General features: G+C 48.0%; 2 long non-coding RNA genes across 6 annotated transcripts in view; one reads left to right on the top strand and one right to left on the bottom strand.

The window, feature by feature from the left end:
• LOC108409637 (uncharacterized) overlaps nt 1-25,886 on the top strand; it is a 274,470-nt gene that overhangs the window by 12,691 nt on the left and 235,893 nt on the right. The gene's annotated exons all lie outside the window — the stretch shown is intronic.
• On the bottom strand, nt 14,990-23,949 carry LOC118971234 (uncharacterized). Of its 4 annotated transcripts, none has more exons than XR_005059592.2 (4): nt 22,073-23,949; nt 20,324-20,790; nt 19,328-20,101; nt 14,990-18,326 (listed from the first exon to the last, which is right to left on the bottom strand). It is a non-coding gene; the product is annotated as an uncharacterized lncRNA (long non-coding RNA). The 4 variants fall into 4 exon arrangements; XR_012128258.1 differs by having other exon boundaries at nt 14,990-20,101; nt 20,324-20,617; nt 20,695-20,828; nt 22,073-23,946; XR_005059591.2 differs by having other exon boundaries at nt 14,990-20,101; nt 20,324-20,828; nt 22,073-23,941.

Here is a 25,886-nt window from a genome sequence, read left to right as displayed (position 1 = left end):
TTTTATTAGACTGTAAATCAATATGGCCAGTGTGTGGAAGGGGGGCTGGTCGAGAGGAACAGGATGGGGAGACAGAGGTCCCAGTGTGTGTACAGCCAGGGCGTACCCCAACTTGGAGGCTGTTTGTTCTGGGCTTCTGTTCTTCAGAGGGATGCGGATAATCAGAATGACCGAGCGGCCAGAATGGTGAGAAGTCTGATATCCAGATTACAGGAAACCTGAATAAAATAACTAGGAATATTTAGCCTGGAAAACAGAAAACTTAAGGAAAATATATGAACTACCTTCATGTATTTGAAAGGCTTCCATTTGGAAAAGGGGTTTGCTTTTATTGGACTTTTGTGATTGGGTTTGGCCAGCTACTGGAAGTTGCAAAGGCACTGTTTGGTTGGACACATGTCAGCAATCTACCCGCTGAGTAGGTTTTTCAAAAGTGTAAGAGAGGTTTATAAGTTCAGCTCACTTACCATAAAATCTTCATGGCGGGGGTGGGGCGGGGGAGGAGTGACATTTTGTTCAGGATTGTATCAACGCTCCCTGTATAGTGCCTGGCACACAGCACTTGTTCAGCAAGTACGTGTTAAATGAATAAGTGAAAAAGGTGGTTTTGAGTGAGCCGTGGACTCTTTCCTCTCTGACAGTGGAAACAGTGTCTCCGTCCCCAGCACTTTCATTTATACAGTCCCTACCACACCATATCCTAATTTGTTCTTTCAGTTTCTCCTTTTCTAGCTAGACTGTGAGTTCCCTAAAATCAGGGATTGTGTTTTCAGTGTTTGGTCCAATTCCCAGCACACAGCAGGTGCTCAGTGGGTAGGGAGTAGGGAATCCTATACTTCATTCAAACCAGGATGCTTTAAGCGTAAGGGGGATGCTGCCCAGTCAGGAGCCTGTACCACAGCATGGGCTGGCACCTTGCTGGGCAAACCAGGATGTACGGTCCCCTAATCAGTATGGGCTTGCTGAATAAATACAAAGTGAAGGAGTTTGTGGAGTCAGCACGGCAGGCTGTCCAAAAGCTCTCCTTGTACTGAGGCTAAAAACTGCCCCCGGGGAATCGTACCGACTGGGCTCCGTCTGTTTGACTCGACATACAGAAGGCATCTAGACTTTCTTTCGTATGATATTGAACTGTCTGAATTCATCTGCTGCTTTTCTTGGGCTGCGTTTTCTTTCCTGGCCTGAACATGCCCCGTTTGGAGTTCAGCCCTGCTGCATTTGGGATTCTCCGGCTCTGCACGGGTTTGCATTTGCAGGTCAGTTTGGGTGTTGTAGGCAGTGGTCCCACTAGCTGTGCAGCTCATCCTCTACTGGTCCACCCACACCTGTCTTCTCTTCACACCTCAAGTCCCGTGGCCCCCACCCTTTCCCCACCCACACAGCCTCGGCAGGTCTCTGGAAGCGGTTGGGACCACGGACAAGAGGGCGTTGGCAAGTTCTGAGCCAGCGTTCTGCAGCTCCACCTCACAGAAGCCTCGCTGCGGGTCCAGCCCCGACCCAGGGGCCTGGCTGTCGTCGGTGTCATCTGGCCTTGCTCCAGGATGCAACTGCCTGTGGCTCCTGTTCTGGTAACTGGGCTCGAGTGCCTGGGCGAGTTACCTGCAAGAGGCTCGCCTTGTTCTTACTCATCTGTCTCCCGCTTGCCCCAAGGATGAGGTCTTAGCCAGCACGCTGCTGGGAAGGTGTCCAACCCCTCAAGCATTTGTTGCACCAGCCCCCTGGGTCTCACTGCCTCCCTGCAAGACTGCCAGGGGCTCCCTGACCTCAAGTGTGGCCTGGGGGCTGTGCCTGCGAACTCGGGGGCCTTCCCTGCCCCTGGAGGCCCTGGCCCAGGGCCAGCACTCGGGACTGGCTCCCTGGCCCTTGCTCTTGAACTCATTGGTGGCCTTCTTTCGTGTTCCTAAAGCTTCCCTCTTTCTTTTCTTTTACTCCCATTGTTTTCCTATTTCCTTTCTTTTAATTTTCTTTTCTCTAGTTAATTAATTGTCTCAAAGAATGCAGACAGCTCTCAGTTTTTCTGTGGCTGTTTGTTTTTATGGGGGGGGGGATAAAAGGGGAGAAAATTTTTAAGGATTCTAACCACCTTACAGTGAGGGCTGAGATTTCTGCTTCCTTTGTTTGCGTCTTATTTCCCCAGTGATCTGTGCTGGGAACTCAGCGATCTACCTGTAAATTGACCTGTCACTTCAAAAAATAGCTGAGAGATACCACATTCTGATGCTCCTATCCCCCCTAGCGGATAATGCTCGATATAATGTACAGCGTCATTATAAAATTGCTAGAAAGCCCTGAAGAGGCAGCTGACCTTTTTCAAGTGAAGTCACTTCTACCCTTGAGCCAAATGTTCCAAAAATTCTGGAATAAATGTCAAAGCCTCCAAAAGGTTAACAATCGCAACTGGGGAGTGAATTCTTTTCAGTAGAGGACAATGATCTTTCTCATAAGCTTCTAACACCAGGTTAATCAGCCCAACTGCATTTTTAGAAAAACCAAAGGGGGTGAGTTAGAGTTAATAAAAAATCATGCTATTTTTTTTCTTTCTTTCCCTCCAGTTTTATGGAGAAGTAATTGACATACATCACTGCATAAATATAAGGCGTACGGCACGATGGTTTGAGTTACATATATTGTGAAATGATTACTGCAGTCGGTGCAGCTAATGTTTGCCTTCTCATGCAGATACAATAAATAAATAGAAAAAGAAGGGAAGCACAAAGAGGAAAATTTTTTTCTTCCTGTGATAAGAACTCTTACAGTTTACTCGCTGAACAACTGGCCCTGCTCCCACCCCTACCACTCTGGTAACTGCAGATCCACTGAGTTTGGTTTCCATTGTTTTAGTTTTTTAGATTCCACATGTAAGTGAGACCACACAGTACTCGTCTCTCTCTGACTAATTTCACTGAGCATTATACCTTCAAGGTCCATCCCTGTTGCCACAAATGGTAGGATTTCCTCATTTTTTTATGGCTGAATAGTATCTCATTAGTAGTCCATATATATATATATGTACATATATATATATATATATATATATATATATATGTATATACACCACAGTTTCTTTATCCATTCATCTACTAAGGGACACTTAAATTGTTCCCACTTTCTTGGCTATTATAAGTAATGCTGTTCTGAACATGGGGGTGCAGATATCTTTTTGAGTGTTTTCATTTCCTTTGGATATATTCTCAGAAATGGAATTGCTGGATTATACGGTATTTCTATTTCTAATTTTTTGAGGGACCTCCATCCTGCTTCCCACAGTGGCTGCACCAGTTTCCATCCCCACTGAGTGTGCACAGGGCGCCCTTTTCTCCACGTCCTCACCAGCATTTATCTCTTGTCTTTTTGATGGTGGCCATTCTAACGGGTGTGAGATGACACCTCATTGTGGTTTTGATTTGTCATAGATCTTTGGAGAAATGTCTATTTTAGGTCCTTTGCCCATTTTTAAATTGGGTTATTTGTGGTGGTTGTTTTTTTGCTATTGAGTTGTAGAGTTCTTAATGTATTTTGAATAATAACCTCTTATCAGATACATGTTTTGCAAATACTTTTTCCTATTCTGTAGGTTGTCTTTTCACTTTAATGATGGTTTCTTTTGCTGTGCAGAAGCTTTTTAGTTTGATGTAGGCCAATTTATTTATTTTATAAAAAATTTGAAAAACATAATTTTCTTATGCTTTAGGTGTCATATCCAAAAAATCATTACTATGTCAAGGACCTTTATTCCTATGTTTTCTTCTAGCAGTTTCATGGATTCAGGTCTTACATTTAAGTCTTTAATCCATTTCAAGTTAATTTTTGTGAGTGGTGTAAAATGTGGGTCCAGTTCTATTCCATTACATGTGAATATCTAATTATCCCAGCAACAATTATTGAAGAGTGTGTCTTTCTTCAATGATTATTTTTGGCTTCTTTGTCAAATATTAGTTGACTGTGATTATGCTTGGGTTTATTTTTTGGGTTCTCAATTCTATTCCATTGATCTAAGTGTATATATGCCAATACCATACTGTTCTGATGATGACAGTTTCATAGTATAGCTTGAAATCAGGAAATGTGATGCCTCCTTCCTTGTTCTTTCTCAGCATTTCTTTGGCTATTTGGAATCTTATGTGGTTCCATATAAATTTTTCTACTTCTGTAAAATACACCATTGGAATCATGTTAGCAATTGTGTTGTCTCTATAGATATTGTTTATGAGTATATTCTCCCATACTGTAGGGTGCCTTTTTGTTCTGCTGATGGTGTCCTTTGCTGTACAGAAGCTTTTTAGTTTGATGTAGTCCCAATTGTTCATTTTTTATTTTGTTTTCCTTGCCCAAGAGATGTGTCCAGGAAAAAAATTGCTTGTGCTTATGTTCAAGAGATTTTTGCCTATGTTTTCTTCTAAGAGTTTATGGTTTCGTGACTTACATTCAGGTCTTTGATCCATTTTGAAATTACTTTTGCGTATGGGGTTAGACAATAATCTAGTTTCATTCTTTTGCATGTAGGTGTTCAGTTTTGCCAACACCAGTTATTGAAGAGGCTGTCATTTCCCCATTGTATGTCCATGGCTCCTTTATTGAATATTAATTGACCATACATGCTTGGGTTTATATCTGGGCTCTCTAGTCTGTTCCATTGATCCATGTGTCTGTTCTTGTGCCAGTACCAAACTGTTTTGATTACTGTGGCTTTGTAGTAGAACTTGAAGTCAGGGAGCTTAATCCCCCCAACTTTGTTTTTCTTTCTTAGAATCATTTTGGCTATTTGGGGGCTTTTGTGGTTCCATATGAATTTTAGAACTATTTGCTCTAGTTCATTGAAGAATGCTGTTGGTATTTTGATAGGAATTGCATTGAATCTGTAGATTGCTTTAGGCAGGATGGCCATTTTGACAATGTTAATTCTTCCTAGCCATGAGCACAGGATAGATTTCCATTTATTGGTGCCTTCTTTAATTTCTAGCATGAGTGCCTTATAGTTTTCAGAGTATAGGTCATTCACCTCCTTGGTTAGGTTTATTCCTAGGTATTTTATTCTTTGTGATGCAATTATAAATGGAATTGTTTTCCTGATTTCTCTTTCTGCTAGTTTGTTGTTAGTATATAGGAATGCAACAGACTTCTGTGTATTCATTTGGTATCCTGCAACTTTTCTGAATCCAGTTATTAGTTCTGATAGCTTTTTGGTGCTTTCTTTAGGATTTTCTATGTATAATATTTCATCTGCCAATAGTAACAGTTTAACTTCTTCCTTAGCAATCTGGATGCCTTTTATTTTTTTGTTTGTCTGACTGCTGTGACTAGGACCTCGAGTATTATGTTGAATAAAATTGGTGAGAGGAGATATCCTTGTCTTGTTCCTGATCTTGGAGGAAAGCTTTCAGCTTTTTGCCATTGAGTATGGTGTTGGCTGTGGGTTTGTCATATATGGCCTTTATTATGTTGAGGTATATACCTTCTGTACCCATTTTGTTGAGAGTTTCTATTATCAATGGATGTTCAATTTCGTCAAATTTTTTTTTCAGCAACTGTTGGGATAATCATGTAGTTTTTATCCTTTTTGTTAATGTCATGTATGACATTGATTTATGAATATTACAACCATCCTTGTATCCCTGGAATAAATAAATCATGATGAATGATCCTTTTGGTGTGTTTTTTAATTCACTTCACTAATATTTTTTTGAGGATTTTTGCATGTATGTTCATCAGGGATATTGGTCTATAATTTTCTTTTTTTGTAGTGTCTTTGCCTGGTTTTGGTATTAAAATGATACTGTCCTCAAGGATAATATTTTTAATGACTATTTTCTAGTACATTTCATTGAAACATCATTATTTATATTATTAATTCCCTATTGTTTCCCAGTTTTCTGTATTAAAAATAACTATATCTTTATGTAGAGTAACTGGAACTCTCATATACTTCTGGGGGAGAGGTATAAATTCATACAACTACTTTGGGGAAATGTTTGACTAATGTAGACTAATGTCAAATATATGCATATCCTATGACTCAGCAATTCATCTTCCAGCTATATGCCCACAAAAATGTGTATATGTGTTCAAAAAAAGACAGGTACAAGAGTACTCATAGCTGTACTACTAGTTATGGCCCTAACTAGAGACAACCCAGATATCCAATAGTAATAGAATATGGTATATACATTCAATGGAATATAATATAGCAACAAAAATGAACCAATTACAATGATGCCCAACATTATGATGACTCTCACAAACATTGAGTGAGAAAAGCCAGACATAAAGAATACATAGAAAAGTGAGCACAGTTAACTTATTCCATTAGGAATTAGGCTTATGGATGCCCCTGGGGAAGGGGCAAAAGCAGTGTCCTGCCAGTGGGTCCCTCTGGACTCAATGAGACTAAAAATGAAACTGGAATGTTCTTGGGGTGAAAGGTTTTATACCCAACTTTATTCCCACGGTGGCAGGTCAGTCACTAGAATCCCGTCCACTCAGAGTGAGTCTGCAGGCAGCCAGCCGGTCTCTCTATCTCTGGGCCTCTCTGCCCCCTGCAGCCGTCTCAGTCTCTGTCCTCGGTGCTGCCACCACGCCCTCTCCTGCAGCTGTGCAGCCCTGCAGCTGTGCCACCGTATCGCCCAGAGCACTGGGTGGAGCTCTTTATATAGCGTCCATAACAATGTACTGCCCACACGTGTGTGTAGTGAGCTAGCGGACCAGGACCAGGTGAGAATCCTGCTGTAGGGACCTTCACATTACCTACAAGGAGGTTCTGGGTTTGTTTCTGGGTTTGAATATTTATATGCACTCTTTATGAAAAGTCACTGAGCTGTACATTTGTGATCTGCATTTTTTTTGTATTTTCACTTATATAAATTTGACAAAAAGTTCACAGTCTTTTTACAATCTTTCAAGGCAACTCTTGTTCCCTGCTTTTGACTGGGGAAATGTAGCCCAGAGAACTGTTGAGGGCTGAATTGTGTCTCCTTCTAATTGCTAAGTTGACACCCTAACTCCTAGTGCCCCCAAATGTGACAGTACTGGAGATAGTTAAACTAAATGGGATCTCAGGGTGGGCCCTGCTCCAGCCTGGCTGGTGTTCTTCTAAGGAGAGGAAGTTAGAATCCAGACAGAGAAGCACACAAACCGAGGGCCGAGCATGTGGACACAGCAAGGAGAGGCCTCAGGAGAAACCGACCCCGCCAGAACCTCAATCCTGGACTCTAGTCCCCAGAACTGAGATAATAGGTTTCTGTCATTTAAGACACCTAGTTTGTGGTATTTCGTTATGGCAGCCCTAGTGACCAATGTAAGAATTGAGGTATCTTTTTCCCTCAATATCCAACAAGCATTAAACAGCTGAGCAGAACTTGAATATCTACCATTATCAAACCTTACCGTCGTGGCACTGCCCCCAGGTTTTCATCTTGCTGTGAGATTGATTGTTGGCAGCCAGGGAGCATGGTCTCCAGTGGACCAGCCGCCGCTCTAAGGAGAAGTGTTTCTGGGTATCCAGGAGGCCACTCTCCAGGGAGGGCCAGAGCATCCTCTCCTCCCACCAGGTTGCTTGCTTGGGTGTGAATGGCTGTCATATTCAGAGAGGAGACACTTGCTGGTGGAAGGTGAATTTTTCTCCATGCTCAGAACTTTCCAGTGGGCAGTACTGTTCGTAATTATCACTTGTCATTAGAAGTCATCTCATCTTTTGAAACGTCCTGGGAAATGACTGAGTGATAGTAATGCCATTTCCTGTTCCCCTTGTTACTTCTACCCCCTCAGATTTGGTCTTCTGAGAGCTGAAACATTTTGTTTTTATGTTTATCTGTTCTCAGTGATATTATGATGTTCACATTTTGTGGGCTTATCATATTAGAGCTTCCTCGCGATGTTAAAACATCTGCTTCTAATGGTCAAAAAGAAAAGAGAGGAAAAAAAATAACACTTATTTGAATTTTAGTTCTAAATACAACAAAATAAACTCTATGTTGACCGGACCACCTTCTGGAATTTTCCTGATAAGCTAGTAGAATAAAAGGATGTGGAAGGAGATTTAGAATATGAGTTAGGGAAGTCAGTCATCCCATGGGGTCTTAATTAACCCCACTTTGGAGGGTGTATACAATTTTAGTTCAGAAAATATTGGTTGAGAACCTACTCCTTGTTGGATATCATATCATGAGCAAAGCACAAGAGAGGTTCTATTCTGTCAAAAAATTATGAGCTTGTTGTGCAGATAAATAAATCCATGGCTCAGCTTATGATTTCTATCACTCCTGCCGAAAGAGTTCCCAGGATGTGGGATGAAAGGGAGAGCCCGGGAGGGGACTGAGAGGTCAGAGCTGAGAGAGGTCTTCAGAGTTCATACAGTAGAGCACAAGAGAGGAGATGGCTGCCTGTAAAGGCACCCCACAAATCAGAGTGTCCCCCTTGAGAAGGAGCAGTGCCCGGTGCCAGCCTGGGGCTGGGGCAGACGGAGTGCTCACACCAGCCAGCTGGGAAAACTCATAGCACGTGGGCACTGAACTGAATGGGGCACTCAGAAAAGCTCTCATCAGTAGGGGGGTCATTAGGTATGGGAGGGCTCTGCTGTGGTCCTAACAAATCTTAAAAGCAAGAACCCTGATATCAAACCTTTTCCAGTGAACATAACTGTGTAGCTGAACAAAACAGAAGAATATTTATAAAGATATAAAAATATCCCAAAACACAGTAAAGATCACAATGTCTGGTGTCCAGCGAAAATAACTAGACACACAAAGGAGCAGTAAAATACAAAATGCAGACAAAAGCCAGTCAGCTGAAACTGACACACGTTAAAATTGTGGAAAAGGACATTAAAACCATTATTATATATTCAAGAAGGTAATGAAGGCACAGCAAATATGACATACCAAAATCAAAGTTGTAGAAATGAAAACTACAGTGTCTGAGATGATGCAGATGCACTGATAGAATCAAAGGTAGATGATACATTGCAAAAGTAAAGTTTTAAATTTGAAGGCACAGAAATAAAGTATCTAAAGTAAAACACCATTGTCTGTCCACGCCACTAATGTGTTACTTTAGGTCCTTATTGCCTTTTGCACAGCTGATTCTGTCTGCCTTCTCTTCTCCCTGCCTCTAGTCTGGTGGGAGATCTGATCTATCCCCAAATAACTAACGCCATGACCTGTTACAAAGCCCACACCTGCTCATGTAACCACCCTGCCCACCCCCAGCATGCCCTGCTTTCCTGGCACACCTACTTGAGGGTGGGCCCAGTCCCCTTTGCAGGGCTGTCCTCCTGGCCCTGCCCTTCCTTCTTGCTCCCATGCTTATTCTCTATGTTTTGGTCAAATGGAATTAATTTGACCAATGGGGCTGTAGTCTCCGTTTCTAGTTCTCTGTAGGTGCCGTCCTTCATCAGTGTGGGCAGCACCACCTCCTCCAGGAAGTCTCCCTTGACTAATCTCAACCCTCACCCAGACTGGCCTAGATGTCCTATTTGATGCTTCAGACTCACCCTGTATCTTTTCAACCATAGTCCTTAAAACATTTCATTGTGATCTTTTCTAATTTCACTGCTTCACCAGGTGGACTTCCAGTCTCTAGCCCTGTGAGAACGTACATGTCTGTCGTTCATCACCTGGGCTGTGGTTTTCTGTAGGGTGGCCCCAGTGAGCTAGTACGGGTCCTGATCCACTTGAGGACAAAGTCTCAGCTTGTTTCTTTTGATGTCCTTATCATATATTCCAAAGCCTGTCACACAGTGGAGGCAAAATAAACATTTATGGAATCAATCTATTGAAAATGGGGAAATAAATTTGATGTTGATAAAGAAAATTAGTTTAGGGAGTTTTTATGAGATGGTAAATTTGAATTTAGCTAACCTGTAACAAGGAACCTTGTCATGAAGTAACTTGCAAGTCACAGATGTGCAGGAAAAATGGTTGGTGGGTGAGGAATAGGGTCATGTAACAGTGTTATGTGAAAGCTTTTCTTTGAGAACTGCAAAAGGCTGTGCCTTTTAGTTGTATCTGCTCATGGAGAGGAACCCGTGGGTGAGAGGCAGAGGCGGACAGCTCACCGGGGCCCAGGGAGTGGCCAGGGGGTCCTGCCGGCTGGCGGAGCCCCGGGTCTGCAGCCTGCACCCCCACTGAGAGGACTCAGCCATGCTTACTCTGAAATGGCAGGTGCACCTGGGCTGCACCTTCTGGGATGTTAGCGGGGGTGGGGGATAGGGGAGAAGAAATGGCACATTTGAGGAGTAAGTAGGGTCACGCCATCCAAGTTTTATAGGACAGCCAGCATCTGGGTGAAAAGTGAATTCCGGGTTGATCAGACGCCCAGAAGTGTTCCATCCACAAATCTAACAATATCTGGGAACATCTGGGCAGCAAACCGTCTGGGAGAACCTCAGCCAGCAGCGGGCTTGGTCAGAGGGGCGCCGGTTAACTGCTGCCCCGCCCCGCCGCTTGCGTGGGATTGGAAGAGGCCGGGTGTGGCTGGAGCCGCAGTCCAGCAGGTGTGTGCGCATGCGGTCCATGTACGGGCGGTCCCTGGCCACTGGGTGGGTCCCGGGAGACCACATGCCAGGGGGAGAAGGCCCCCTTGGGACTGAAGAATGCCAGGCGACAGCCTGCCAGACCCACGGCGCTCAGTGTGCGGGGCCAGCCGCGCCTGTGCCCCGCTGGTGCCCTGCACTGCGATGGCAGCCAGTGACCACGGTAGGAGCATGTGTGCAGAGGAGAAATCAGAGTCGGATCAGGCCGGGGGTGGATGTCTTGGCGGCCAAGGTGGCTGACAGGAATGAGAGTCGGAAGATAAGGTCAGGTGTCCGTTCTTGGCAGCCGCCGCCGCCTGCAGGGAGCTCGCTGGGAAGGAGGGCCTGTGGCCCCCAGCCGGCGCGTCTCACTGCGGGTCCCTGGGGCTGCGGCCCAGCGGGCTTGAGAGGGTCCTGAGACCAGACTGAGCGAGGCTGCCATTCCCGTTCACTGCTCCATTCGTTCTCGCTCGCTTGGCCAATGTTTGTTGAGTGCCTGTAATGCATGGATCAGGAACCACGCTAGTTGGTGGGGGTTCAATAGCAAACCTCTCGTCCAGCGGAGGGCACGGGGGAGCTAGACAGGCTCTTGGCAATACAACAGAACAGGAGCCCTGACCCGGCAGGAGCCGGCTGGGCCTGACGCCTCCCCACCCCCTGGAGGAGGCGATGTCCATGAAGAAAGGATGAGTGGGGCGGAGCCCTCCTGAGGCGCCCCCCGACCAGGCAGCGGCCCAGAAGAGGAGTCGGTGGCTCAGAAAGCCTGGGCTGTTTCGTGGGAGAAGTGAGGCAGGAGAAGCCAACGAGGCCCCGTCCTGGGCGCACGGGTCCCTCCTGGTGGTGGGGACGGCCCGCCGGCAGGCTGCACCCCGGGGCCGAGGCTCAGCGCCTGAGCAGGGCGGGAGGAGAGGTGGGGAATCCTTCGCATGTTGAGAAGCAGCAAGGTGCCCCCAGAGCACCCCGGGTGGCGAGGCTGGCATGGACATGGGTGGCTTGGCAGGGGGAAGAGCAGCAAGATGGCTGGAGGGGCCCTGGGAGGTGGCAGCAGTGGGTCCCCAGGGCACCAGCTTTGAAGAGCAAGATCATGGTTAACCGTGTGAAAGGGGCTGAGACATGAGGTCAAATGACCCAAGAAATGCCCCTATGCAACACGGGGCTGGCTGGTGACCTCGGTGGGGCCAGTCGCCTGATAATTCAGGGCGGGGAGGGAGTAGAGATGAGTAAGAGGGGAGAAAATAGTGATGCAAATTTCTTAAAGAACTCTGTCTATGGCGGCAAGAAAGAGATTGGACGGAGCCAGAGGACATGGGCGTGGAGGGCAGAGACCCGCAGACTGGAACATGCCAGGGCCATGGAGGGCTGCCCTTCCCAGCCAGGTGGGGCGACTCCAGCGTTTAAGGGGTGGAAGGCTGCCCCACCCGAGGGCAAGCCCGGACCCCCATCAGATGTGTGGCCCTGTGTGCTCCGTGCCCCTCCTCGTGTCCTGGCTGTGTGCCCCCCAGCAAGCTGCTTAAACTCTCGAAGTCTCAGTGTTTCATCAGCACCCATAGGACTTATCTCAGGGCTCTTTGAAAAATCAAACTCAGTAACGGCCCCAAAACGGCCAGCCCAGCACCCTTAGGAACACGCTGACGCGTGCCTGTCTTCGTGTGACTGCTTCAGGGCAGTAGCCTGTCCGTGGAGGGACGGTGGTGGCCTCCGCCAGTGCCCACCTCTATTTTGAATGGAGGGAGGACTCATTCTCTTTACTCTTCTAGGCCCTTTTCCTGGCACCAGAGGCCATGGGCAGCCCCCCGTTGCTTTCCGTGACCCCAGGTTGTCCTTGCTGAAGAGGGCTTCTGGGACAGCGGCCGGGGGCACGCCAGCTGGGAACCCAGTATGGAGGGCGGCTGCCTTTGTTTCCTCCGTGAGGGTCCGATGGGCCTGTTCCCACTGGCATCCGTGGGCCTGGGAGGTGGATGGGGACGGGCTGATGACCCAGTGCCCAGAGAAGGTAGGCTGTGGGTGGATAGGTGACTGAGTGGCCAGGCCAGGACTCAAAACTCAGGCCTCCTGACTCCTGGCCCAGGGCTTTTCTCCAAGTTCATCCCCATAAACGATGAGGATTTCAGTGACCCGTCCACCTCCCGCTGGTCTCTCTGATTGATGCTCACTCACTCATCCAGCGTGTACCGCACACCTCCTGTGAGCCAGGCAGGCCCTTTCTGGGCACTGGGGACCTATCAGCAAGACGGAAATAAATCCTTGCTCTTGGGGGGCTCACAGTTCAGTGAGGGGGGCCACTAATAAATATAATAAGTAAATGATAGCCGTGGCCTCCACAGTGTCTCCCCAGGGAACTCTTAGCAGAATGCCTCTTGAATTATTAAAACCCAACTTCACAGAGTGTATGTATCATTTAAAGAATGTTTTTCAGTTAGTGATTATTGAGAAAAACATGTATATTTATGACTTCAGACTCCATACAACATTTAAACAAAGTGATTTGCAGGCATAATCTGGAATTACATTCTGAATACAATTCATAGAAAGTGAGAATTTTTTTAAGGCACACAGAGGACCGTGGTACTTGGTAGTCCTGTGGAGAGAAGAGAGCAGCCACCCCCAGACTCTGTTACAAACTTAATGAATTTTTTGGTGGTCAGGAAGCAAGGCTTGGAGCACTTTGCCTCCTAACACAATGGTTGATGACTTACAGGCAGAGGTCCAGGTGTCTCACACTATGTCGGTTACATCCTAGGCCATTGCTCAGAGGTTTCCGATTGACACATTATAACGTTTCCCAAATGAAGTCAACAGGGAAACAGACTCCTGGTTAGTTTAGCACTGTTGTGCTGAAGGCTGGTTTTCAAGTTTGTCCCTGATGTGAATTCCAAGGCCGGAAGGTGAGAGGGGTTATAAAATACCAGGGGCCTCTGTGCACTTTTCTGAGAGCAACGACTGGCTGCAGCGTCAGTGTCCCACTGGGTGACAGGTTCACTTTGTGGGGAGTTAGCACAGAAAACAGTCCTTGAGTCAAAGACATTTAGGTGGGCACCCTGCTTATGACCCGTCCTCCACTTAGGAAGCTTGTCTTGGTGACGGCACCATGGCTACTTGCAAAACAGCTCCGACAGGAAGCAAAATGATTGCCTTTTTGAGTTGGATGCCGTCTTTTGCAGGGAGAGGTGGCCCGGCCCCTGAGGTTTTTCTCAATGGTAGCTGTGGAATGGCAGGAAGTCTCCCACAAAGGATTTCCTTTGGTCATTGCTGTTTTTTTGCTTAGGAAAAAAATGCCGCGGTGGAGGGATGGAATCTCCCTCCCTTTGTGAATTCTGTGACTCAGAGTTTAAGAGGCCAGCGACAGGATCTGGGCCACAGGCTGGCTTTCCTCCTTGCCTGGGGCCTGGTGCTCCACCTGCCTGCCCCTTTAGGTGCTGGGACTGGAGCCCCATTTCTGTCCTGCCTGTATATTTGGTCCCAGGTCGGAAAGGTGTTTTCCTCGAGGGCGGGATCTATACTAAGGGCAGTGCCCTGTGCTGGAGTAAGCGACTCTTAGATCTTAGCTTCTGTAAAGAGTTGAAGGGTCGGCTCCTCCCTCTCCTGTCAGTGATAGCGAGGGGGGCTCCGTGTGCTCTGCGTGCACCTGAGTGAGTGAGGGGGGCGTCAGTCAGTGTCCTCAGGGGCAGCACCAGCAGGCTGTGCACCCAGACAGGAGGGGGTACCCCTAAGGACCGGCGCATGCAGCTGTGGAGCCTGGCAAGCCCAGAACACACAGGGAGGGCTGGCAGGCTGTTCACTCCCCACTGCCCTGGCCCCCCTGGCCCCAGATGCACCTGTTGAAATGCTAATGCCCGGTGGGATGGCGCAGGAGGGGGGGCCTTTGGGAGGTGATCGGGCCATGAGGTTGGAGCCCTCCTGAATGGGGTCAGTGCCCTTGTGAGCGAGGCCTTCTATGGCTCCATCAGCTCCCTCTGTCCTGTGAGGACACGGCGAGGTCTGCAGCCTAGAAGAGGGCCCTCACTTGACCGTGCTGGCCCCTGATCTCGGACTTCCAGCCTCTGGACTGTGAGAAATACATATCTGTTGTTCACAAGCCAGCCAGCCTGTGGTATTTTGTCGTAACAGCCGCAGTGAATTCAGACACCCAGGAAGGGCCGATGCAGTGGCTCAGGTCCATCCGTCTGCTGGCACAGCTGCGTCCTGCTCAGGGCAGGCTGGTCTTCCGCTCTGTTCGGGTGTTCAGCTGGCCCGGGGGGCCCGCCCACATTGTGGAGGGCAATGTACCCGACTCAGAGACCACCGATTTAAATTGTGTCTCATGCAAACACTGTCACAGAAACATCCAGAATAGTTTTTGATTAAATATCTGGGCACTGGACCCAGCCAAAGAGACACAAAAAATTAACCCCTGCTGTGGAGTACAGTGTCTGTGACGTGTAGTTGTGGATGCTGAGCAGTGAACACACACACGGATGGAATAAATACCCATCGTGTCGGGGGGAGGACGAGCAAGCCGTGGGTGGGAGAGCATCTCTTTGCCCCTCTCTGCCTACGACCGGGGCTGTGTGAGTGATTAGGCACAAACTTGACTTCGGAGCTTCGAAAAGCTGATGTCAGCCAGCTGTAGAACTTCCTGCACCCTTGGGTTTGTATAGAGACTGAAAAAACATTTAGCTATGTGAGTGTATGAAGCGTACACGCATGCACATGTGTGATGCAGTGGAACAGAGAGTGCAGGTGGCGCGTGGACTATGTGCTGAGTCGGATGCACTGAGTTGGAATCTCAGCTTTCCGACTGACTTGCTGCGTAACTATGGGTGGGCTACTTAACCTCGCTGTGCATGGTCCCCTCATCCGTGAAACAGGGAAAAAACAGAATCCATACTTTGTGGGCTGAGAGGATTGAATAAGGTAGTAGCTGCGAAGTGCTTACAAGATCACCTGGCACAGAAGTCCTAGAAATGTCAATCATTTTTATCATCCCCATGTCAGTTGCTCACATACCCACATCATACGTGGTTATTTGTAAGCAAGGCAGCCTGTGCTTCTGGCACGTAAAGGCAGAGAGGGGATCTCACCGCTGGACTTGCCCTGGGCTGTCGTGGGGCCTGTGCTGCTTGGTGCTTCCTGGGAAGGCGTGCTCTGGGCACTTCACTGATGCAACCTGCTGGACAGGACCCAGGTGCCATCTGCTCTAACTTACACTGTGTTCAGTAAGCTGCTGCAGCCCGATGCTGGTAGGACCCTGGAATAAAGGCAGCGTTTCGGGTCCGTAGGATTACCTGCCGGCCTGCAGCCTCTGCCAGGGGCAGGGAGAGCTGGAGGGCTCCCCCCGAGCTCACTTGCACCGTCCGTGAGAGCGTCGCCAGCCACCTGAGGCTCAGGTGTGCCCGGGGCTGCTGGGGCCGCAGTGCAGGCAATGACAGCTGGTGGGCTCCAGTGAGCTCCGGCGCTTTCTCCTGATAAATGGCTTCACAGATGTTGCCAGCTTCATGCTCAATTAATCTCAGTTGAATTGATCATCCAGATATAAAGAAAACCATTAGCAATAAAGCAAAACTTCCCAAAGAGCTTTTATGCGGAGGAGGGAAGGAAGTGAATTGGTTTTTGAAAGAAATTAAGATGATGAACTGTGTCTGAGAAGAGCACAGCGCGGACCTTCTCTACCCAGCGGACTCGGCCCCAGGGGTGGGGGGATAACGTGATTTTTTTTCACCTGCTCATCTTAGGAATCATTAAAAGGAAATAAGCACGTAGAAAGCCTATGATATGCCAGGCTTCACTGGAAGTGGAGAAACCTGGCACACACTGAACCACCTCGGTCTGCGGCGGCGCGGTGGGGGGCAGCACCCTTTCCATCCATTTCTCATCCATTACGGGTGGGATTAAACAAAGACGTAAAGGAACTTGGCTAGCACGGCGGGAGGCCAAGCAGAGACCCAGAGCTTGTGCTCTTGGGCATTTGCCACACGTGTGACATTACTCGGTTCCTTTCAGGACCCGGATTCTCTAACTGGGCCGATCCCCGGGTCCCACTTGTGGTTCAAGGGCTCATCGCCTTGTTCCTGGGATCTTACAGTCATGTTGGTAACAGCACATGCGTGTCTTCAAGAAGAGGGCTGCCAGTACAGTGGGATGCGTATCTGTCTGCAAAAACCACAGCAGCAACTGCTGAGGAGCAGACAGGAAATCACTCGCAGTCCAGTGCTTACTGGCACCCTTCTCGGCATTTCGGTGTCTGTCCTTCTAGACGTTTTTCCTACGCGCATCCTCTCCTTTCAAGCAACACTGGGCATGTAGGCTGCATGCTGCTTTGTGATTTAATTTTTCTTCAATACAATAGAGTATTTTACATTTAAATAAAATACATGTCTGTGACATGACTTTTAATTCTTAAAAAGTATTCTACCGTATGGATACAACTTGTTCAACAAATCCTTTCTGTTTAGACAAGTAATGTGCTTGCAAATTTTGAAATTAGAAAGCAGTGTACTATGCACAGCCTTGTAGCTCAACCTGTATGCACATTAAAACTTTTTTATTAATTAAATCATTGTCAATTAGTATTAATATTGTTAATACTTAACCATTACAAATTTCTGTTCGTTCAAGAGGTTTATTTACAAATCACCCACTTTTCATTTCAAGACACCTATTGATGGAGACAGTCACTGGGAACAGTAATTAAGTTCTGTACTTTTCACTAGCACATATTATGGTTTCATTAAAACTGTTGTGAATTGTGTTTTAACTTTTTAGAAGATAAGTGATGACATGTGAATAAAACACAAAAAGTGGCGTGTCCTGGACCAGCTCTTGGGACCCGGAGGTCCTCCGGTGAGGGGTCCAGGTGGTGGGCTGGGTACTGTCAGTCTGTTTCTGCAGGTTCTGGTTAGCAGCTCAGGATCCAAATAATGCCCCGGCCTGTGCCCCTGCCCTTCCTGTGGCTCAGGCCCTATTAGCCTGCAGAACTCTTCCCCAGCCTCCTACCTGGCCTCCTTCCTCCCGGGGCTTCCTTTCTCCAAGTCTGTTTGCACACTGCTATAGAAGTTAGCTGATCCAGTCTGATGCTGCTTGGATATCCGAAAACCTTCATGAAGGGTTCTCATCGGAGATTAAGGGATTAAAGTGCGACAGGTTCAGCCCCAGTATCAAAGTGCTTATCTCCCCCTGCTGCAGACCGCCCCTCAGCCTGGTGCTGGCCAGCGCCCTGCCCTCTGCTTTGCCCGTGGACAGCGGAAGCGCCTCCATACTGCTGGGGGGCTTCCTGCTTCCCAGCCCCCTTTCTAGAAGGTTTGGTGTAGGCCTCTGGGTGGCAGCTATTCTGCCATGGGGTGAGAGGCACCTGTCCCCTCCCCTGTGCCCACCTGCCCTCAGGCCGCTGCCCTTCTGGGCCAAGGGGTTGGATGCCCAGAGGGGTTGGACAGTCTGCGCACAGATGCGTGTTTTCAGTGCCTCTGTAAGAACTGTGTTCTTCCCCCGAAAGTACCTCTAACTGAGGCAGCAACAGCGGCTGGAACTCACAGCCAGATCAAGGACAGCTTGACCATCGTTTTCTCCAGAGAAGTGCTTGTGAGGAATTTTACTCTTATTATGTGATGTGAATGGAATGAGCGTGAGCTTGCAGATGAAGCGAGCTTGCAGGCTGTTGCTTAGGGACGCCTGGGGTTGCAGGAGTCAGTCTCAGCAGTCAAGCTTACCACAAGCGCACGTTGTGAATGGCTTTATTCACAAAGTGGTCATTCTCCTTCCCTCCCTTCGAAAGTCACATGTGTCTGTGTGCCTGGAAATGCAGGCAGCATCAGGTGCTCCCGTGGTTTGGTCCAAGGCATGGCAGCTTCTACGTGGGGGCAAGTGAATGGAAAGGCAGAGACGCTTAGTGACTGGGCAGCGTCCCAGGGGCCTGCGGTGATACGCAGCACTTGGAGCACAGAGACAGGGGCTAATGACCTGGTCCTTTAACTGGTGTTTCTTCTATAAATGCTTTTAATTTGCCTGATGCTTAAGTGCACAGAACACTGTTATTTACATAAGCTCATTTTTGCTCTGGGAAATGGATACAGAGAAGTTAAGAAGCTGGCCCAAGGTCACACAGTAAGTGGTCAGGTTAGACCCAATGACTTTTGGTCCAGGTTTTTCCAGTCATGTATATCTTCTGGGAAGAGATATTTTGGTGCGGTTTTTCAAACTGCCTTTATGTGCAACTTGCTTGCATTTTATGGACTTGCTAGCTAGAAACATGTGATCACATTTCCAGGGTGAGCCCTAAGCTCCACCCTGCCCCAGTGCAGTGGGAGGGAGTGGGCATCTTATTATGTGATGTGACCCAGGCATCGGGACCCAAAGCACAAACACTGGGGCTTGGTTTCCTCAACGTACCTCCAGCTGCCCTTGTGGGGCCATTGATGGCCTCTGAGCAGGTGGTTCTCCATCCCAAAGGGCTAGGGTTTGTCGCAGTTCAGGAGAATTTGGGAGGGTTCCCAGGAGATGGGAGAACGAGGCAGAATGGATTTTCCCATAATGCCCTTGCACTGTGTTCCTCTTTCTCACCTTTGGTAGCCAGACAAGTTCTGTTCAGAACAAAGCACAACTGTGTGGTATCATCTTATAGGCAGACAGTGCAGTTAACTGGGGACACATTTTAACCTTTTCTGTGTGTTGATATCTTATTTTCCCTCTAGACTGGTATAGAATGTCAAAAAAAAAAAAAGATGACAGGGGAGAAAGGTTGACCTTAAGGGGGTCTACAGTTACTGTCCTAAACATTATTTGGCAAGAGGGTGACAGTCTCAGAGACCAGCAAAAGAAAGACTATCCAGGTGCTTGACTGCTGAGACTGACCTTTGGAAGAGACTCCACGTGGAAGTGGGGCTCAGTGGCGTTTTCCCACATCACCTGGTTCTCTTGGGGGGCTCCTTTCCACACCTCTGCTTCACAAGCTCACATCAAAGCTCACCTGCCAAGGCAGCTGCACGGGGAGGCTATTGCTGGCGAGGGGAATCGAGTCCAGTGGTGTGGGCAGCGAGACTCAAGGTTTGGGGAGCAATAAGCTTGATGTGCGTGGCTAAAAATGTGTCCCATGTCTGATGGGTGTAAATTCAAACCATAAATCTGCCGATGTCACCGGCGAATGCCAGTCCTCTCCTTGCTGCTTTATGACCTGGCAGCAGAGCTCCTGAAGTGTCGCTCTTTAACTTGCGGTAACGGCCGCCAGCGGGTGATGCTGATGAGAGCACCTGGGAAGCCTGGGCTCCGGGATTGGTGGACGCTGGGAAACTCCAGGGGAGCTTTGCAAACAGTCAGCTGGGAGTCTCTGAGCCTTTAGCAATTGCTCTTTTTTTCTTTGACTGCTCTGTTCCATTTCCTTCTGGAATCATAAACGCTGTAACTTTGTAAATGGCATAGGAGTAATACCCAAGGGCATCAAATCATGGTGAGGACTAAAAATTTTAATAGATGAAAGTTCTCACAGCAGCGCTTGACACATAAAAATCATTGGTATGTATTTGCCTTTATGATTATTGTGAAGCATCCCCGGGTCCTCGGCTCTGTGTGCTCCACGTGCTTGTCAGCTTCTTAGTCACCAGGAAGAATTGTGCTCACTCACTTTTATGTCTGAGGGATACGATTTGGTGATCATTAGTGCTTTTCCTTCTCAGCCTTTTAAAAACAATTTTTTTAAATTCCTGCCTCTCCTTAACTGGTGTCAACATTACACCAACTCATGGACTATGGCCCTCGGTTGCTGTGTCCCTATTCCGCCTCCCCTCCAGCCTGCCCGCTCACCAGGCAGGTTTAAGTTTCTCCCATATCTTTCCCCGATTTTCTTCTCCTCACCTGAGCTGGGCTCGCCGGGCATGGACGTGGCTTCCTGTGGTTCCCGTCCTCTGCGCTGCCATCCAAGCCATCCCCCTGAGGTGTGGTGCTCAGCGAGGCACCAGTTCCTCAGTCTGGAACTGGAGAGCTTTTACTTTCTACTCTGTTTTAAAGTGTCTGCAGGCCCCGATGCCGGTGGGGGTGGCGGTGTGAGCGCGGGGCTGGGGAGCGTCAGTCTGGGAGCCGGGATGCGCGGAGGAGGCAGGGCCACCAGCAGACCCAGGGGCGCCCGGGGGTATTGGCCAGCAGGGCCCACTGCAAGCGAGACGTGGGAGAGCGGTGTCCCAGGAACTGACCTGGCTGGCGGCTCCGAGCCAAGAAACGTGACTTACCTGTGACGTCCTTACTGTCCCGAGGCTGATATGACGGGGACACCCAGCGTGGTTATCCTCCCACCGACTGGAGCGCACACTGGTCCACGGCCAGTGCTAAAATGAGGTTCGTGGGGCAGCGGGATTGTGTTGACCTGTCGTGGTGCGGGGGCCCCAGTGAGTGAGCCCTACACACTCCTGCTGCTTGCTATTCAAGACACCGGGCAGGACTCGTCTCATACCAGATTCAGATACAGCCCCAGATTATAGGGTTTTCTCGAGAGCTGAAGCTTTATCCTAAAAGAAAATGGCAGGTCCCAGGGAGCCCATGTTTTAGTGACAGCTGCTAACATTAACTGGGTACTTGCCGTATGCAGTATTCCCCTGCGTGCTTTATGTGATTGGTTTATCCCTGTGATGCAGATAAGAAGACTGGGCTGTGATGCTCTCAGCCTCTGCACTGTGCGCACGGCCAACAGCACCGAGAAAGTGCTCACGATCTATTCACTTCCATGTTTTTCGCATAAAAGAGGCTGCTGCTATGCTGACATTTGATCTGTGTGAGTTCTCTCTGCATTTGCTGAGAAATAATGGGCGATCCTGTTGAAGTGTCTGACTTTTGAAGGACTAGCGACTGCTTTATAAGCTGGAGCAGCTGCGAGCCACATGGGAGAAGCTGTCCTTCCCACCCCAAACAATCTGAGAACAAAGTGCAGACAGAATTCTCAACCCAGGCACAGCCATTTGTTAATTAAAAAGGAAAAGCTTAAATGAATATGTTGTTAGGAACTGTCTCAAAGTGCAGTCACATCTCTTATGTTATTGTACCCAAATAAATACGGGGTTGATTTCTGGTTCACCTCTTGCTTGTTGGATAGACTGAGAGCCTTAGTTTCTTTGATTCTCTGGCATTTTGACGAGCATAGAAATGTTTCAGTTTGACCATCATCATTTTGGACAGGTGCCTGGTTTCTATTTCAAATTTTGAAGTTTAAATTATGCTAGCCTAAAGTTCTCTGAAGTTGCAGGTAGTTAACTGCAGGATTTAGATCATCACAAAAAACCCATTTTACGTATAAAATTCAAGTAAACCCATGTCTTCTGGCTTCTCCCAGTTTTTTCACAGGAGGAACTGAGGTCCATTACATTTCTGTGATTCATTCTGTAGGGGTTCATTGTGGGCACGTTGCAGAATTCTAAATTCCCATGCACCACCGTTTTTGGACTTACATACGTTTCCAGAATTTATTGTGAAATAAGGGGGCTGATAAAAATAGTAAGTCATTCACTGCCCAATGTTCATCCATAAGGGATCCAGTCATACTTCACGGTACTAAGGAAGCGTGCAGTGGTTTGCCACCATGCCCACCATCCCACAACAGGCAGGTCTGCATCTCACCACCCAGTTCCTGTCCAGTGGAGGCCGTCACAGGCGTGCAGTGGACCTTCTCTCCTCCACCCTTGTCCGCATCCCCGACCCAGGAACAATGAGGTGCGAGTTGTGTTTCCAGCTCCAGCCGTGTGACATCTTGAAGCAGTACTTCCCGATCCACGAAGGAACTTAACTTATTTACTTACACCAGACTATTGCACTAGAGAAACGTGAGGTGCCACCATTCAGCTCAGCAGTTTTTAGAAGTCCTGGTAGCTATGGAATAAAAAGTTAATGAGTAAATGATTGACCAAGAAAAATATTTGAGGTTGCATTTTCCTTTCAAAGTTATCACGTTAGTTACCTCCATTTTATCGGCACGATAACAAGATTGGCCATGGAGGAAGGTGGTACAGGAATAATTTCCTTTTTGTTTTTTTTTAACAGCTTTTAAGAGGTAAGGAAACACTGATTAGAGCACGTGCATTTGGTGCCAATTTTCCCCACGCATTTGATTATGAAAAGTTTCATATGAGAAATGTTGAAAGAACTTGCTGAGAATATCCATCAGCCTACCACCTAGATTCTACTGTTGCCGTTTTTCTGTACTGGCTTTATTGCGAATCTCCCTTCCAAGCCATCCATCTTTTTTTTTTTTTTTGATATGTTTCAAGGGAATTGCAGACAGGAGTAAACTTTGGCATATATATTATTAACTAGAGCTTAGCATCTGCTTATAGTATTTTTTTTCTCCTGATGCAAAAAATGAGGTCTAATTTCATGTTGTAAAAATCAATGCATAATATGGGATTTTTTTGCTTGTTTCTCTGCTACTGAAGCAATGAAACCCTCTTGTCAAGCAAAACCTCGTGCAGCAGCCAACATGCGAGGCAGGTACGTGCTGTTCTGGATGAAGCAGGACCGGACACCAGGCCCTGAGCCCTCCCCGCCCCGGGCACTGGGGCCCTCGGAATGCCTCGCAGACCGAGTTCCTTCCCCTCCCGAGCCTCACCTACAGGGCAGGGCTCGAGGGCAGCTGTCTCCTCCATTCTCTGCCTGCAGCCCTCTGCCCAGTCAGGGATGTTAAGCAGGAAGACTGCAGCTTTCTCCTCTTCACACATTTGTGGAGAGAGCTCACTTGCTTGTGATGAGCTCAGTGCAAGAAGCCCCGTTGGAGACGGCAGGTCTGAGTGACTGAAGTCACACCCATGGCCGGGACGGCTGCCTGCGGAACAGAAGGAAATGGGACAGAGAAGACCCCGAGCGGGGAGGTGGCCTGGTGCCGTATCCCAGCCCCATGGGCTAAGTTGTCCATGCAGTGTGCACGGCCTCACTGTCCGTGCCAGTCCCAGCAGAGAGCACCTCCCAGCAGCCTCAGCGTCCTGGGGTCAGCGAGGTTGGCCTGGGAGGCTTACCTTCTTGCGCCTGGAGACCCAGCGCCCTTGGGCGTGGGGAGGGCACACCCTCGGCTGGCCCGCTGCAGCGGGGCATGCGGTGAGAGCTGAGGCCGGGGCCAGACCGGGCCCCAGTCACTTGGGCCAAGGCTGTGTTTGTGAGGGATAGAGGGGCCGTTCTGATTATCCAGACCCGAGAGGCAGCAGCGGCTGGAAAATGGAGGGTGAGGACCGGACTTGGCCAGGGCCTGAGTCACAAAGCAAGACCTAGGCGAGTGAGCCCTGGGCTGTGCCAGCAAGGCCTCGGGCACCCAGAGGTCATTCCTACTAGATGCTAAGCACCGAGAGGCCAGGACTGGGTCTAAGCCGGCTTTATGCCCAGTGCCTGGAAAACCGAATGGTAAGTAGTACTCACATCACTCAATAAATGGCTACTGAGGGAGGAGGAAAAGGAGAGATGGGTAGGGTTCCCTGAACAAGGAGAAGGCCAGGGCAGGCGTCCCCATCGCTGCTTGCAGCACGGTGAGGCTGTTAGAGATGCCTTCAGTTTAACCTCTCCGTTGGTGTCCACTATTTTAAACATATGCCCATGATTCACAGTAAAAATACACTTTAAATGGTGACACAGTACATGCACACGAAAGCAAGAACTAGTCTCCTAAAATGTGGCACACTTCAGTCATTGCCCTTCCATTCCATTCAATCTCATTCCATTCCCAAAATACTGGTTTGGAACCCACAGACTGAAAAACTCCAGGGCCGTTCCCTTTGACCCCTCCTGGGACACTGTTCTCGCAATGATGAGCTGCTTTTCCAGAATCCATACTCTCTCTCCTGTATGGGGGTTAATCCTCTCTTCCCACATTCGTATCAGGTTTATTCTGTGTGTGAAAAAACAAAGACAATTCTTGACTTGACTTTCCCCCTTTCCAATGACAGCAATTCATGACTTTTTAGAAGGGATCTTAAATAAGATCCTTATTTCTTCTTGCATCCAGGTTGTCCTGCCTTAAGCCCCTGCAATGAATTTTCTTCCTCCACCACTTTCTCTCGAAGGATCATAATGACCTTTGGCTATGCAGAGATCCAAGCACTGTATTAATTTGCTGCTCAAGAGATGAGCTTATATAGCTCTACAGGATACATTCTGTGTAGATAATGAGGACTTCAAAAAACAAGGATTACCCAGCAGGCATAGGCTGTGTGCGGAGCGATTGTCGTGTAAGCTCATGATACTCTGAGGTCAATGTTTTTGTCTCAGTGCTACGGAGGGGAGGACTCAGGCTTCTTACTGGCTCCACGGTAAAAACTCAGTACATTTGAGTAGCTACTGTTATGATCACCGCCACTGCTGAGAGTAACGGCAGATGATGTTAAGGAATTTGCCCAGTAGTTCCTGCTGGTAAAGATGAGAGACTAGAGATGAACCCAGGTCTGTCTGGTCCCAGAGATAATTACTTTTTGTTTTTAAACCTCAAAGAAGTTTGGGGTCAGAGCAGCTTTAGGCAAAGGGGACCAAGTGTCCCCACAGAATATTGCATCCATCTGAGTCGTTTCACTCCAGAGAACTGTGTCCAGGGCAGAGCAAGACCTGGCCCCCTGGACTGTCATAGTTTGATTCCTTGAACGGTGGCAGGTGAAGATGGCTGGCGCGGTCCCAGAGGATTCCTGTGTCAGTCGGCGTCCTGACGCCATCAGGTCACTCTGATTCAGTGGGTTATAGCTTTCTTTGCAATGCATGAATCTAGGTGTTTCCTCTGGTGAGATGTCAGGTGTGGTCCCCTTGCCTGGATTCAGAGCATATTACCCTTTTATTTGCATCTCTTACACCACCGCATGGGACAAGATACTTCCTGAGAGGACTCGGGTTGTATGGCACACGTGGGTCTTCAAGGAGTTCTGTTGCCAGGAGAATCATTTCCTGACCCTGTAGGCTGCAGGGATATGTGAAGGGCACGTCTGTGTGCTGAGGGACCTCCTGGTGGAAAGTGTGAAGGGCCTCACAACCTACTCGGGTTATTGTGGTGCACATGGAAGGAGAGCTATGTGAGAGAGGCTACATTGCCATTAAAGCTTGGATGGCTGGGGAAATGGTGGGAAATGGCAGAAACTGAGAAGTGAGGAAGAGAAAGAAACAGTTTCAAGCTATTTTTTTTTGGGTGTGGGATGGTCAGGTTGGGCATAAGTGCAAATAAAGAATTCAGTTTCAGACAGGGTGGATTTGTAGCGTGGCTGGAAGAAGCCAACTTATTTTAGCCTTTCCATTACTGTTAGAGAAAGCAAATTTGATTTGCACAGTTAAAAATATGTGGCTAAAAAAAGTCCTTTATGTATGTTCACATCCATATTATTTTATACCAAAGAGTAAGGTTTTGTACATTCATGCACAAACATATAAATATTTACCCAAAAGCCTTTTAAAGATTAAACAAGACTTACAAATCTGA

The sequence above is a fragment of the Manis javanica genome, chromosome 1, assembly GCF_040802235.1.
Source record: "Manis javanica isolate MJ-LG chromosome 1, MJ_LKY, whole genome shotgun sequence".
Lineage (NCBI taxonomy): Eukaryota > Metazoa > Chordata > Mammalia > Pholidota > Manidae > Manis > Manis javanica.
The sequence above is the reverse complement of the archived record's forward strand: the minus strand, read 5'-3'. Positions and strand labels throughout refer to the sequence as shown.